This window comes from Astyanax mexicanus, chromosome 8, assembly GCF_023375975.1.
Source record: "Astyanax mexicanus isolate ESR-SI-001 chromosome 8, AstMex3_surface, whole genome shotgun sequence".
Taxonomy (NCBI): domain Eukaryota; kingdom Metazoa; phylum Chordata; class Actinopteri; order Characiformes; family Acestrorhamphidae; genus Astyanax; species Astyanax mexicanus.
Genome location: NC_064415.1, coordinates 1593083 through 1609446, shown reverse-complemented (window position 1 = coordinate 1609446; position 16364 = coordinate 1593083). Strand labels below are relative to the sequence as shown.

The 16364-nt window shown below is 38.6% G+C and overlaps 2 protein-coding genes across 3 annotated transcripts in view; both read left to right on the top strand.

The window, feature by feature from the left end:
• LOC111191213 (nuclear factor 7, ovary-like) overlaps nt 1–16364 on the top strand; it is a 430228-nt gene that overhangs the window by 196321 nt on the left and 217543 nt on the right. The gene's annotated exons all lie outside the window — the stretch shown is intronic.
• Nucleotides 1–16364, top strand: part of LOC111190634 (E3 ubiquitin-protein ligase TRIM39-like) — a 419370-nt gene that overhangs the window by 218071 nt on the left and 184935 nt on the right. The gene's annotated exons all lie outside the window — the stretch shown is intronic.

Here is a 16364-nt window from a genome sequence, read left to right as displayed (position 1 = left end):
AGTCTATATATGTATGTCAATTTCTGTGTCGATAGGGTCAAAGGTTCCTGACTTATGTCCATTTAGGTTTGAAAAAAGCGATAATACAGGCTTGAGGCCTACAAAATCGCTGTAGTTTTCCAGCCGTTGTAGAGGGAAAACATGTCCGATTTGGCTGAAAATTTGCAATCAAGATCAGATTATCAGTCTATATATGTGTATAAATTTGTGTGTTGATAGGGTGAAAGGTTCCTGTCTTCTGTCCATTTAGGTTGGAAAATAGCGATAAATAGAATAAATTGAAAATAGTTATTTTTTCACTGTAGAGCCTACTGAAGACTTATTTGGCTCATACTTGGCAAATGTGCTTCAAATGTCATTGTTAATTAGTAGCTTCAACAGTTTTGGCATGTTTTAAACTTTGACAGAGTTTTGGCCAAATAACTCTGAAAAGGCTTTCACGTACATGTTTGATCAAGGGTTATGGGCCTCAAATAGTTAAAATGTCAAGATTTTTTTGATAATTATTTACCTACAGGGTCTCAAGATTGCATCAAGACCAAAGTTATTTTGATTGATTAAGGACTTAAAGACAAGTTCGAAAAGAGCAATTTTTACTCTTTTGGCCACTGATGAAAATCTTTCCATTTTTGGTAAATACATGTAATTACAATGTTGTAAATGCTACAGCAAAGTATACAACTAAAAAAGAATAACAAGCCTAGGCCACTTGTACCTTTAGATATAACTGATTTTCTGCTATAGCGCCCCCTTGAGGCCAATCAACGCCATATTTTAATGGATGATAGAAGGCCCTGAGATACATGTAGGGTATAAGTATCGTCCTGATTGGTCATTGTTTAGCATGTCAAAAGCTTGCTGGAAACTGATTGGCTAATAACGATCGCAAAAATTTGCATATCAAATTTTCCTTCTGTAAAACATTAGGACATAGGCCATAGATGATACATGCCAAAGGAGAGCTTCATAGCTTGTACGCTTCCTGAGAAACAGATTTTTAGCTTTGGCTCCGCCCCCTGGGGGCGTATGTCTACACAGATTGACGGGCTACCTCAGAATCATGTTGGCATCAACGGTCTAAAGTGGCATTAGTGTAGGTTTAAGCATTCAAAAGTTACAGCTGTTAGAGTAAATTTGGGTGTGCCACGGTAAGATTAATTTGCATATGGCGGCCATATTGTTTACAAATTTCACAATTTTTTTGATAATTATTGAGGTTGGGACTCTGCTGAGTTGTTTGACACCAAATATGACAGGATTGGTCAATGACCCTAGGACAAGTTCTCAAAAGTAGGTTTTGCATATTATGCTAAATAGCAAAAAATCTAAGTGGGCGGAGCTTAGTGGTTCTATTGACCTTTTTGATTTGCCATTAACCAAGGAATCATATAATGCAAGAATTTTTGCTCTAGCTATCAGGGCGTGGCAGTTACGAGGCCTAACGCGTTGACCTTCGCCATAGCGCCCCCTTGAGGCCGATCGGGCTCATCTTTTGAATCTGAGTAGCGGTGAGAAGTACTACCATATGACCAAGTCTCAGCCCTGTAGGCCTTACGGTTTCTTCTGCCCGATCACTTCTATGGCAGAAAAAGAATAAGAATAATAATAATAAATATAGCCGCAAGCGGCGATTTACGGGGTTCGAGCGTTACAGGCAAAGAGACCCCTGGAGGCCAGTTAGGCTTAAAACATGTTGCCGGTTGACCGGCATCGCCAAACTGGATGAGGATGACCAGCATGACCGTGAAGACTAAGCTAGATTACCAGCATGACTAATCTGGATGACAAACTTGTTGACCATATTGACCAAGCTGGAAGACCATAATGACCAAACTGGATGACCAGCATGGCAAAGGTGGTTGGCCAGTATGACCAAGCTGGAAGACCACCATTACTATGAGGACAAAGCTGAATGACCAGCAGGACCATAATTACCAATGTGAATGGCCAGCATGACCAAGCTGGATGGCCAGCATAACCAAGCTGGGTGACCAGCGTGACCATAAAAACCATAATGGCAATGCTAGATGAGTGGTGTGAGTAAACTAGTTGAAAAGCATTGATAAATTGAGCTGTAGTGTTCATCAGGTTTTATGTGGTGTCTTACTGCACTCTAGTGGGCATTTGGTGAAACAAATTCAGTTCTTAAATTGAAAAAACACAAGGCATAAAAAGGGCATATAAATAACCCGTATATAGTATATAAGTTTTGACCTGATTAACATTCCGCCTGTTAAAAGCTTGCTGGAATGTGATTGGCTAATAGTGACCACAAAAGTGTCCATATCAAATTTTCATTTGGTGTACCATTAGTGCATGGGCCATAGCTGATAATTGGCTAGGATGACCTTGATAGCTTGTATGGTTCTAGAGAAACAGCTATCGAGCATTGGCCCCGCCCCCTGGGGGGGTGTATGTCTACTTAAACTGGCAGGGTATCTGAGAATCATGTAATGATCAAAGGACTGAAGTGGTATTAGTGTCAGGTTAAGCATTCAAAAGTTATAAGTGTTAAAGACATTTTACTGCACCATGGTAGAACTCATTTGCATATGGCGGCCATATTGTTTATAAATGTAAAGATTTTTTTAATAATTATTGAGGAGTAAGCTCTGCTGAACTGTTTGACACCAAACATGTCATGATTGGTCAAGGATCCAAGGACAAGATCTCAAAAGTAGGTTTTGCATATTATGCAAATTTAAAAAAAAATTAAGTGGGTGGAGCATAAACAAGAATGACCCAGGCGGCTGACCAGCATGAACAAGAAGGATAAATATGTTCAATTAAGCAAGACAAGCAAGATTGAATAAGTTCAGCAGAGCTTTAATTTAGAATAATTCACCTGTAGCTGTTTCACCAAATGACCACCAGAGCGCAGCAAGAGACCACATATAACCTGCTGGAAATCTATCACTCTATCAGAAAGACAGAACATTCCCTATCAGTGTGTTTCTATTTATTAAAAAGAGAAGAAAAGTCCGATTGGGCTCCAAATTGGTACTCATGATCAAGTGGTCTGTATATACCTGTATGTAAATTTGTGTGTTGATAGGGTCAAAGGTTCCTGACTTCTGACCATTTAGGTTTGAAAAAAGTGATAATACAGGCTTATGGCCTACAAAATGGCTGTTGCTCTTTGGCCATATTAGAGGCAAAAAATATCTGATTTGGCTCAAAATTTGCAATCATGATCAAGTGGTCTGTATATACATGTATGTCAATTTCTGTTTCAATAGGGTCAAAGGTTCCTGACTTCTGTCCATTTAGGTTTGAAAAAAGCGATAATACAGGCTTGAGGCCTACAAAATCGCTGTAGTTTGCCAGCCGTTGTAGAGGCAAAACATGTCCGATTTGGCTGAAAATTTGCAATCAAGATCAGATTATCAGTCTATATATGTGTATAAATTTGTGTGTTGATAGGGTGAAAGGTTCCTGTCTTCTGTCCATTTAGGTTGGAAAATAGCGATAAATGGAATAAATTGAAAATAGTTTTTTTTTCACTGTAGAGCCTACTGAAGACTTATTTGGCTCATACTTGGCTCATGTGCTTGAAATGTAATTGTTAATTAGTAGCTTCAACAGTTTTGGCATGTTATAAACTTTGACACAGTTTTGGCCAAATAACTCTGAAAAGGCTTTCACGTACATGTTTGATCAAGGTTTATGGGCCTCAAATAGTTAAAATGTCAAGATTTTTTCGATAATTATTTACCTACAGAGTCTCAAGATTGCATCAAGACCAAATTTGTTTTGATTGATTGAGGATTTAAAGACAAGTTCGAAAAGAGACATTTTTACGCTTTTGGCCATTGATGAAAATCTTTGCATTTTTGGTAAACATATGTAATTACAAAGTTGTAAAGGCTACAGCAAAGTATACAACTCATGAAGAATAACAAGCCTAGGCCACTTGTACCTTTAGATATAACTGATTTTCTGCTATAGCGCCCCCTTGAGGCCAATCAACGCCATATTTTAATGGATGATAGAAGGCCCTGAGATACATGTAGGGTATAAGTATCGTCCTGATTGGTCATTGTTTAGCCTGTCAAAAGCTTGCTGGAATCTGATTGGCTAATAACGATCGTAAAAATTTGCATATCAAATTTTCCTTCTGTAAAACATTAGGACATAGGCCATAGATGATACATGCCAAAGGAGAGCTTTATAGCTCGTACGGTTCCTGAGAAACAGATTTTTAGCTTTGGCTCCGCCCCCTGGGGGCGTATGTCTACACAGATTGACGGGCTACCTCAGAATCATGTTGGCATCAAAGTCGTAAAGTGGCATTAGTGTAGGTTTAAGCATTCAAAAGTTACAGCTGTTAGAGTAAATTTGGGTGTGCCACGGTAAGATTAATTTGCATATGGCGGCCATATTGTTTAAAAATTTCTCAATTTTTTCGATAATTATTGAGGTTGGGACTCTGCTGAGTTGTTTGACACCAAATATGACAGGATTGGTCAATGACCCTAGGACAAGTTCTCAAAAGTAGGTTTTGCATATTATGCTAAATAGCAAAAAATCTAAGTGGGCGGAGCTTAGTGGTTCTATTGACCTTTTTGATTTGCCATTAACCAAGAAATCATATAATGCAAGAATTTTTGCTCTAGCTATCAGGGCGTAGGAGTTACGAGGCCAAACGCGTTGACCTTCGCCATAGCGCCCCCTTGAGGCCGATCGGGCTCATCTTTTGAATCTGAGTAGCGGTGAGAAGTACTACCATATGACCAAGTCTCAGCCCTGTAGGCCTTACGGTTTCTTCTGCCCAATCACTTCTATGGCAGAAAAAGAATAAGAACTATAATAATAATAATAATAATAATAATAATAATAATAATCAGAACAATTACAATAGGGTTTCTAGCACTACGTGCTCGAACCCCTAATAATAATAAATATAGCCGCAAGCGGCGATTTACGGGGTTCGAGCGTCACAGGCAAAGAGGCCCCTGGAGGCCAGTTAGGCTTAAAACCTGTTGCTGGTTGACCGTCATCACCAAACTGGATAACCAAGCTGGGTAACCAGCGTGACCATAAAGACCAAAATGACAATGCTAGATGAGTGGTGTGAGTAAACTAGTTGAAAAGCATTGATAAATTGAGCTGTAGTGTTCATCAGGTTTTATGTGGTGTCTTGCTGCACTCTAGTGGGCATTTGGTGAAACAACTTCAGTTCTTAAATTCAAAAAACACAAGTCATAAAAAGGGCATATAAATAACCCATATATAGTGTATAAGTTTTGACCTGATAAACATTCTGCCTGTCAAAAGCTTGCTGGAATGTGATTGGCTAATAGTGACCACAAAAGTGTCCATATCAAATTTTCATTTGGTGTACCATTAGTGCATGGGCCATAGATGATAATTGGCAAGGACGACCTTGATAGCTTGTATGGTTGTAGAGAAACAGCTATCGAGCATTGGCCCCGCCCCCTGGGGCGGTGTATGTCTACTTAAACCCACAGGTTATCTGAGAATCATGTAATGATCAAAGGACTGAAGTGGTATTAGTGTCAGGTTAAGCATTCAAAAGTTATAAGTGTTAAAGACATTTTACTGCACCATGGTAAAACTAATTTGCATATGGCGGCCATATTGTTTATAAATGTAAAGATTTTTTTTTATAACTATTGAGGAGTAAGATCTGCTGAACTGTTTGACACCAAACATGTCATGATTGGTCAAGGAGGCAAAGACAAGATCTCAAAAGTAGGTTTTGCATATTATGCAAATTAAAAAAAAATTAAGTGGGTGGAGCATAAATAAGAATGACCCAGGTGGCTGACTAGCATGACCAAGAAGGATAAATATGTTCAATTAAGCAAGACAAAAATGATAAAATAATTTCAGCAGAGCTTTAATTTAGAATAATTCAAATGTAGCTGTTTCACCAAATGACCACCAGAGCGCAGCAAGAGACCACATATAACCTGCTGGAAATCTATCACTCTATAAGTAAGACAGAACATTCCCTATCAGTGTGTTTCTATTTATTAAAAAGAGAAGAAAAGTCCGATTGGGCTCCAAATTGGTACTCATGATCAAGTGGTCTGCATATATATGTGTGTAAATTTGTGTGTTGATAGGGTCAAAGGTTCCTGACTTCTGTCCATTTAGGTTTGAAAAAAGCGATAATACAGGCTTATGGCCTACAAAATGGCTGTTGCTCTTTGGCCATATTAGAGGCAAAAAATATCTGATTTGGCTCAAAATTTGCAATCAAGATCACAATATCAGTCTATATATGTATGTCAATTTCTGTGTCGATAGGGTCAAAGGTTCCTGACTTATGTCCATTTAGGTTTGAAAAAAGCGATAATACAGGCTTGAGGCCTACAAAATCGCTGTAGTTTTCCAGCCGTTGTAGAGGGAAAACATGTCCGATTTGGCTGAAAATTTGCAATCAAGATCAGATTATCAGTCTATATATGTGTATAAATTTGTGTGTTGATAGGGTGAAAGGTTCCTGTCTTCTGTCCATTTAGGTTGGAAAATAGCGATAAATAGAATAAATTGAAAATAGTTATTTTTTCACTGTAGAGCCTACTGAAGACTTATTTGACTCATACTTGGCAAATGTGCTTCAAATGTCATTGTTAATTAGTAGCTTCAACAGTTTTGGCATGTTTTAAACTTTGACAGAGTTTTGGCCAAATAACTCTGAAAAGGCTTTCACGTACATGTTTGATCAAGGTTTATGGGCCTCAAATAGTTAAAATGTCAAGATTTTTTTGATAATTATTTACCTACAGGGTCTCAAGATTGCAACAAGACCAAAGTTATTTTGATTGATTAAGGACTTAAAGACAAGTTCGAAAAGAGCAATTTTTACTCTTTTGGCCACTGATGAAAATCTTTCCATTTTTGGTAAATACATGTAATTACAAAGTTGTAAAGGCTACAGCAAAGTATACAAATAAAAAAGAATAACAAGCCTAGGCCACTTGTACCTTTAGATATAACTGATTTTCTGCTATAGCGCCCCCTTGAGGCCAATCAACGCCATATTTTAATGGATGATAGAAGGCCCTGAGATACATGTAGGGTATAAGTATCGTCCTGATTGGTCATTGTTTAGCATGTCAAAAGCTTGCTGGAAACTGATTGGCTAATAACGATCGCAAAAATTTGCATATCAAATTTTCCTTCTGTAAAACATTAGGACATAGGCCATAGATGATACATGCCAAAGGAGAGCTTCATAGCTTGTACGGTTCCTGAGAAACAGATTTTTAGCTTTGGCTCCGCCCCCTGGGGGCGTATGTCTACACAGATTGACGGGCTACCTCAGAATCATGTTGGCATCAACGGTCTAAAGTGGCATTAGTGTAGGTTTAAGCATTCAAAAGTTACAGCTGTTAGAGTAAATTTGGGTGTGCCACAGTAAGATTAATTTGCATATGGCGGCCATATTGTTTACAAATTTCACAATTTTTTTGATAATTATTGAGGTTGGGACCCTGCTGAGTTGTTTGACACCAAATATGACAGGATTGGTCAATGACCCTAGGACAAGTTCTCAAAAGTAGGTTTTGCATATTATGCTAAATAGCAAAAAATCTAAGTGGGCGGAGCTTAGTGGTTCTATTGACCTTTTTGATTTGCCATTAACCAAGGAATCATATAATGCAAGAATTTTTGCTCTAGCTATCAGGGCGTGGCAGTTACGAGGCCTAACGCGTTGACCTTCGCCATAGCGCCCCCTTGAGGCCGATCGGGCTCATCTTTTGAATCTGAGTAGCGGTGAGAAGTACTACCATATGACCAAGTCTCAGCCCTGTAGGCCTTACGGTTTCTTCTGCCCGATCACTTCTATGGCAGAAAAAGAATAAGAATAATAATAATAATAAATATAGCCGCAAGCGGCGATTTACGGGGTTCGAGCGTTACAGACAAAGAGGCCCCTGGAGGCCAGTTAGGCTTAAAACATGTTGCTGGTTGACTGGCATCACCAAACTGGATGACCAGCATGGCAAAGGTGTTTGGCCAGTATGACTAAGCTGGATGACCAGCATTGCTATAATGACAAAGCTGAATGACCAGCAGGACCATAATGACCAATGTGAATGACCAGAATGACCTAGCTGGATGGGCAGCAAAACCAAGCTAGGTGACCAGCGTGACCATAAAGACCATAATGACAATGCTAGATGAGTGGTGTGAGTAAACTAGTTGAAATGCATTGATAAACTGAGCTGTAGTGTTCAGCAGGTTTTATGTGGTCTCTTGCTGCACTCTAGTGGGCATTCGTAGAGCCTAGCAGTGACGCATGACAAGGGCACATATTAATAACCAATAATATCAGTTATAGTACATAAGTTTTGACCTGATTAACATTCAGCCTGTTAAAAGCTTGCTGGAATATGATTGGCTAATAGTGACCACAAAAGTGTCCATATCAAATTTTCATTTGGTGTACCATTAGTGCATGGGCCATAGATGATAATTGGCAAGGACGACCTTGATAGCTTGTATGGTTCTAGAGAAACAGCTATCGAGCATTGGCTCCGCCCCCTGGGGGGGTGTATGTCTACTTAAACTGACAGGGTATCTGAGAATCATGTAATGATCAAAGGACTGAAGTGGTATTAGTGTCAGGTTAAGCATTCAAAAGTTATAAGTGTTAAAGACATTTTACTGTACTGTGGTAGAACTAATTTGCATATGGCGGCCATATTGTTTACAAATGTAAAGATTTATTAAATAATTATTGAGGAGCAAGCTCTGCTAAATTGTTTGACACCAAACATGTCATGATTGGTCAAGGAGGCAAGGGAAAGATGTCAAAAGTAGGTTTTGCATATTATGCTAATTTAAAAAAAAATTAAGTGGGTGGAGCATAAACAAGAATGACCCAGGTGGCATACCAGCATGACCAAGAATGATAAAGATGTTCAATTAAGCAAGACAAGCCAGATTAAATAAGTTCAGCAGAGCTTTAATTTAGAATAATTCAAGTGTAGCTGTTTCACCAAATGACCACCAGAGCGCAGCAAGAGACCACATATAACCTGCTGGAAATCTATCACTCTATCAGTAAGACAGAACATTCCCTATCAGTGTGTTTCTATTTATTAAAAAGAGAAGAAAAGTCCAAGACAAGATCTCAAAAGTAGGTTTTGCTTATTATGCAAATTAAAAAACATATTAAGTGGGTGGAGCATAAACAAGAATGACCCAGGTGGCTGAGCAGCATGACCAAGAAGGATAAAGATGTTTAATTAAGCAAGACAAGCAAGATTAAATAAGTTCAGCAGAGCTTTAATTTAGAATAATTCAACTGTAGCTGTTTCACCAAATGACCACCAGAGCGCAGCAAGAGACCACATATAACCTGCTGGAAATCTATCACTCTATAAATAAGACAGAACATTCCCTATCAGTGTGTTTCTATTTATTAAAAAGAGAAGAAAAGTCCGATTGGGCTCCAAATTGGTACTCATGATCAAGTGGTCTGTATATATATGTGTGTAAATTTGTGTGTTGATAGGGTCAAAGGTTCCTGACTTCTGACCATTTAGGCTTGAAAAAAGCGATAATACAGGCTTATGGCCTACAAAATGGCTGTTGCTCTTTGGCCATATTAGAGGCAAAAAATATCTGATTTGGCTCAAAATTTGCAATCAAGATCATATTATCAGTCTATATATGTGTGTAAATTTGTGTGTCGATAGGGTCAAAGGTTCCTGACTTCTGTCCATTTAGGTTTGAAAAAAGCGATAATACAGGCTTGAGGCCTACAAAATCGCTGTAGTTTTCCAGCCGTTGTAGAGGGAAAACATGTCCGATTTGGCTGAAAATTTGCAATCAAGATCATATTATCAGTCTATATATGTGTGTAAATTTGTGTGTTGATAGGGTGAAAGGTTCCTGTCTTCTGTCCATTTAGGTTGGAAAATAGCGATAAATAGAATAAATTGAAAATAGTTATTTTTTCACTGTAGAGCCTACTGAAGACTTATTTGGCTCATACTTGGCACACATGCTTCAAATGTCATTGTTAATTAGTAGCTTCAACAGTTTTGGCATGTTTTAAACTTTGACAGAGTTTTGGCCAAATAACTCTAAAAAGGCTTTCACGTACATGTTTGATCAAGGTTTATGGGCCTCAAATAGTTAAAATGTCAAGATTTTTTTGATAATTATTTACCTACCGGGTCTCAAGATTGCATCAAGACCAAATTTGTTTTGATTGATTAAGGACTTAAAGACAAGTTCGAAAAGAGCAATTTTTACTCTTTTGTCCACTGATGAAAATCTTTGCATTTTTGGTAAATACATGTAATTACAAAGTTGTAAAGGCTACAGCAAAGTATACAACTAAAAAAGAATAACAAGCCTAGGCCATTTGTACCTTTAGATATAACTGATTTTCTGCTATAGCGCCCCCTTGAGGCCAATCAACGCCATATTTTAATGGATGATAGAAGGCCCTGAGATACATGTAGGGTATAAGTATCGTCCTGATTGGTCATTGTTTAGCATGTCAAAAGCTTGCTGGAATCTGATTGGCTAATAACGATCGCAAAAATTTGCATATCAAATTTTCCTTCTGTAAAACATTAGGACATAGGCCATAGATGATACATGCCAAAGGAGAGCTTCATAGCTTGTACGGTTCCTGAGAAACAGATTTTTAGCTTTGGCTCCGCCCCCTGGGGGCGTATGTCTACACAGATTGACGGGCTACCTCAGAATCATGTTGGCATCAAAGCTCTAAAGAGGCATTAGTGTAGGTTTAAGCATTCAAAAGTTACAGCTGTTAGAGTAAATTTGGGTGTGCCACGGTAAGATTAATTTGCATATGGCGGCCATATTGTTTACAAATTTCACAATTTTTTCGATAATTATTGAGTTTGGGACTCTGCTGAGTTGTTTGACACCAAACATGTCAGGATTGGTCAATGACCCTAGGACAAGTTCTCAAAAGTAGGTTTTGAATATTATGCTAAATAGCAAAAAATCTAAGTGGGCGGAGCTTAGTGGTTCTATTGACCTTTTTGATTTGCCATTAACCAAGGAATCATATAATGCAAGAATTTTTGCTCTAGCTATCAGGGCGTAGGAGTTACGAGGCCAAACGCGTTGACCTTTGCCATAGCGCCCCCTTGAGGTCGATCGGGCTCATCTTTTGAATCTGAGTAGCGGTGAGAAGTACTACCATATGACCAAGTCTCAGCCCTGTAGGCCTTACGGTTTCTTCTGCCCAATCACTTCTATGGCAGAAAAAGAATAAGAACTATAATAATAATAATAATAATAATAATAATAATAATAATCAGAACAATTACAATAGGGTTTCTAGCACTACGTGCTCGAACCCCTAAATATAGCCGCAAGCGGCGATTTACGGGGTTCGAGCGTTACAGGCAAAGAGACCCCTGGAGGCCAGTTAGGCTTAAAACATGTTGCCGGTTGACCGGCATCGCCAAACTGGATGAGGATGACCAGCATGACCGTGAAGACCAAGCTAGATTACCAGCATGACTAATCTGGATGACAAACTTGTTGACCATATTGACCAAGCTGGAAGACCATAGTGACCAAACTGGATGACCAGCATGGCAAAGGTGGTTGGCCAGTATGACCAAGCTGGAAGACCACCATTACTATGAGGACAAAGCTGAATGACCGGGAGGACCATAATGACCAATGAGAATGGCCAGCATGACCAAGCTGGATGGCCAGCATAACCAAGCTGGGTGACCAGCGTGACCATAAAGACCATAATGGCAATGCTAGATGAGTGGTGTGAGTAAACTAGTTGAAAAGCATTGATAAATTGAGCTGTAGTGTTCATCAGGTTTTATGTGGTGTCTTACTGCACTCTAGTGGGCATTTGGTGAAACAAATTCAGTTCTTAAATTGAAAAAACACAAGGCATAAAAAGGGCATATAAATAACCCGTATATAGTATATAAGTTTTGACCTGATTAACATTCCGCCTGTTAAAAGCTTGCTGGAATGTGATTGGCTAATAGTGACCTTGGCTAGGATGACCTTGATAGCTTGTATGGTTCTAGAGAAACAGCTATTGAGCATTGGCCCCGCCCCCTGGGGGTGTATGTCTACTTAAACTGACAGGGTATTTGAGAATCATGTAATAATCAAAAGGCTGAAGTGGTATTAGTGTCAGGTTAAGCATTCAAAAGTTATAAGTGTTAAAGATATTTTACTGCACCATGGTAGAACTCATTTGCATATGGCGGCCATATTGTTTATAAATGTAAAGATTTTTTAAATAATTATTGAGGAGTAAGCTCTGCTGAACTGTTTGACACCAAACATGTCATGATTGGTCAAGGATCCAAGGACAAGATCTCAAAAGTAGGTTTTGCATATTATGCAAATTAAAAAAAAAATTAAGTGGGTGGAGCATAAACAAGAATGACCCAGGCGGCTGACCAGCATGAACAAGAAGGATAAATATGTTCAATTAAGCAAGACAAGCAAGATTGAATAAGTTCAGCAGAGCTTTAATTTAGAATAATTCAAATGTAACTGTTTCACCAAATGACCACCAGAGCGCAGCAAGAGACCACATATAACCTGCTGGAAATCTACCACTCTATAAGTAAGACAGAACATTCCCTATCAGTGTGTTTCTATTTATTAAAAAGAGAAGAAAAGTCCGATTGGGCTCCAAATTGGTACTCATGATCAAGTGGTCTGTATATACATGTATGTAAATTTGTGTGTTGATAGGGTCAAAGGTTCCTGACTTCTGACCATTTAGGTTTGAAAAAAGTGATAATACAGGCTTATGGCCTACAAAATGGCTGTTGCTCTTTGGCCATATTAGAGGCAAAAAATATCTGATTTGGCTCAAAATTTGCAATCAAGATCACAATATCAGTCTATATATGTATGTCAATTTCTGTGTCAATAGGGTCAAAGGTTCCTGACTTCTGTCCATTTAGATTTGAAAAAAAGCGATAATACAGGCTTGAGGCCTACAAAATCGCTGTAGTTTTCCAGCCGTTGTAGAGGCAAAACATGTCCGATTTGGCTGAAAATTTGCAATCAAGATCAGATTATCAGTCTATATATGTGTATAAATTTGTGTGTTGATAGGGTGAAAGGTTCCTGTCTTCTGTCCATTTAGGTTGGAAAATAGCGATAAATAGAATAAATTGAAAATAGTTATTTTTTCACTATAGAGCCTACTGAAGACTTATTTGGCTCATACTTGGCACATGTACTTCAAATGTCATTGTTAATTAGTAGCTTCAACAGTTTTGGCACGTTTTAAACTTTGACAGAGTTTTGGCCAAATAACTCTGAAAAGGCTTTCACGTACATGTTTGATCAAGGTTTATGGGCCTCAAGTAGTTAAAATGTCAAGATTTTTTTGATAATTATTTACCTACAGGGTCTCAAGATTGCATCAAGACCAAATTTGTTTTGATTGATTAAGGACTTAAAGACAAGTTCGAAAAGAGCAATTTTTACTCTTTTGGCCACTGATGAAAATCTTTGCATTTTTGGTAAACACATGTAATTACAAAGTTGTAAAGGCTACAGCAAAGTATACAACTAAAAAGAATAACAAGCCTAGGCCACTTGTACCTTTAGATATAACTGATTTTCTGCTATAGCGCCCCCTTGAGGCCAATCAACGCCATATTTTAATGGATGATAGAAGGCCCTGAGATACATGTAGTGCATAAGTATCGTCCTGATTGGTCATTGTTTAGCATGTCAAAAGCTTGCTGGAATCTGATTGGCTAATAACGATCGCAAAAATTTGCATATCAAATTTTCCTTCTGTAAAACATTAGGACATAGGCCATAGATGATATATGTCAAAGGAGAGCTTCATAGCTTGTACGATTCCTGAGAAACAGATTTTTAGCTTTGGCTCCGCCCCCTGGGGGCGTATGTCTACATAGATTGACGGGCTACCTCAGAATCATGTTGGCATCAAAGTTGTAAAGTGGCATTAGTGTAAGTTTAAGCATTCAAAAGTTACAGCTGTTAGAGTAAATTTGGGTGTGCCACGGTAAGATTAATTTGCATATGGCGGCCATATTGTTTACAAATTTCACAATTTTTTCGATAATTATTGAGGTTGGGACTCTGCTGAGTTGTTTGACACCAAATGTGACAGGATTGGTCAATGACCCTAGGACAAGTTCTCAAAAGTAGGTTTTGCATATTATGCTAAATAGCAAAAAATCTAAGTGGGCGGAGCTTAGTGGTTCTATTGACCTTTTTGATTTGCCATTAACCAAGGAATCATATAATGCAAGAATTTTTGCTCTAGTTATCAGGGCGTAGGAGTTACGAGGCCAAACGCGTTGACCTTCGCCATAGCGCCCCCTTGAGGCCGATCGGGCTCATCTTTTGAATCTGAGTAGCGGTGAGAAGTACTACCATATGACCAAGTCTCAGCCCTGTAGGCCTTACGGTTTCTTCTGCCCAATCACTTCTATGGCAGAAAAAGAATAAGAACTATAATAATAATAAATATAGCCGCAAGCGGCGATTTACGGGGTTCGAGCGTCACAGGCAAAGAGACCCCTGGAGGCCAGTTAGGCTTAAAACATGTTGCCGGTTGACCGGCATCGCCAAACTGGATGAGGATGACCAGCATGACCTTGAAGATTACCAGCATGACTAATCTGGATGACAAACTTGTTGACCATATTGACCAAGCTGGAAGACCATAATGACCAAACTGGATGACCAGCATGGCAAAGGTGGTTGGCCAGTATGACCAAGCTGGAAGACCACCATTACTATGAGGACAAAGCTGAATGACCAGCAGGACCATAATGACCAATGTGAATGGCCAGCATGACCAAGCTGGATGGCCAGCATAACCAAGCTGGGTGACCAGCGTGACCATAAAGACCATAATGGCAATGCTAGATGAGTGGTGTGAGTAAACTAGTTGAAAAGCATTGATAAATTGAGCTGTAGTGTTCATCAGGTTTTATGTGGTGTCTTACTGCACTCTAGTGGGCATTTGGTGAAACAAATTCAGTTCTTAAATTGAAAAAACACAAGGCATAAAAAGGGCATATAAATAACCCGTATATAGTATATAAGTTTTGACCTGATTAACATTCCGCCTGTTAAAAGCTTGCTGGAATGTGATTGGCTAATAGTGACCTTGGCTAGGATGACCTTGATAGCTTGTATGGTTCTAGAGAAACAGCTATTGAGCATTGGCCCCGCCCCCTGGGGGTGTATGTCTACTTAAACTGACAGGGTATTTGAGAATCATGTAATAATCAAAGGGCTGAAGTGGTATTAGTGTCAGGTTAAGCATTCAAAAGTTATAAGTGTTAAAGACATTTTACTGCACCATGGTAGAACTCATTTGCATATGGCGGCCATATTGTTTATAAATGTAAAGATTTTTTAAATAATTATTGAGGAGTAAGCTCTGCTGAACTGTTTGACACCAAACATGTCATGATTGGTCAAGGATCCAAGGACAAGATCTCAAAAGTAGGTTTTGCATATTATGCAAATTTTAAAAAAAATTAAGTGGGTGGAGCATAAACAAGAATGACCCAGGCGGCTGACCAGCATGAACAAGAAGGATAAATATGTTCAATTAAGCAAGACAAGCAAGATTGAATAAGTTCAGCAGAGCTTTAATTTAGAATAATTCAAATGTAACTGTTTCACCAAATGACCACCAGAGCGCAGCAAGAGACCACATATAACCTGCTGGAAATCTACCACTCTATAAGTAAGACAGAACATTCCCTATCAGTGTGTTTCTATTTATTAAAAAGAGAAGAAAAGTCCGATTGGGCTCCAAATTGGTACTCATGATCACGTGGTCTGTATATACATGTATGTAAATTTGTGTGTTGATAGGGTCAAAGGTTCCTGACTTCTGACCATTTAGGTTTGAAAAAAGTGATAATACAGGCTTATGGCCTACAAAATGGCTGTTGCTCTTTGGCCATATTAGAGGCAAAAAATATCTGATTTGGCTCAAAATTTGCAATCAAGATCACAATATCAGTCTATATATGTATGTCAATTTCTGTGTCAATAGGGTCAAAGGTTCCTGACTTCTGTCCATTTAGATTTGAAAAAAGCGATAATACAGGCTTGAGGCCTACAAAATCGCTGTAGTTTTCCAGCCGTTGTAGAGGCAAAACATGTCCGATTTGGCTGAAAATTTGCAATCAAGATCAGATTATCAGTCTATATATGTGTATAAATTTGTGTGTTGATAGGGTGAAAGGTTCCTGTCTTCTGTCCATTTAGGTTGGAAAATAGCGATAAATAGAATAAATTGAAAATAGTTATTTTTTCACTGTAGAGCCTACTGAAGACTTATTTGGCTCATACTTGGCAAATGTGCTTCAAATGTCATTGTTAATTAGTAG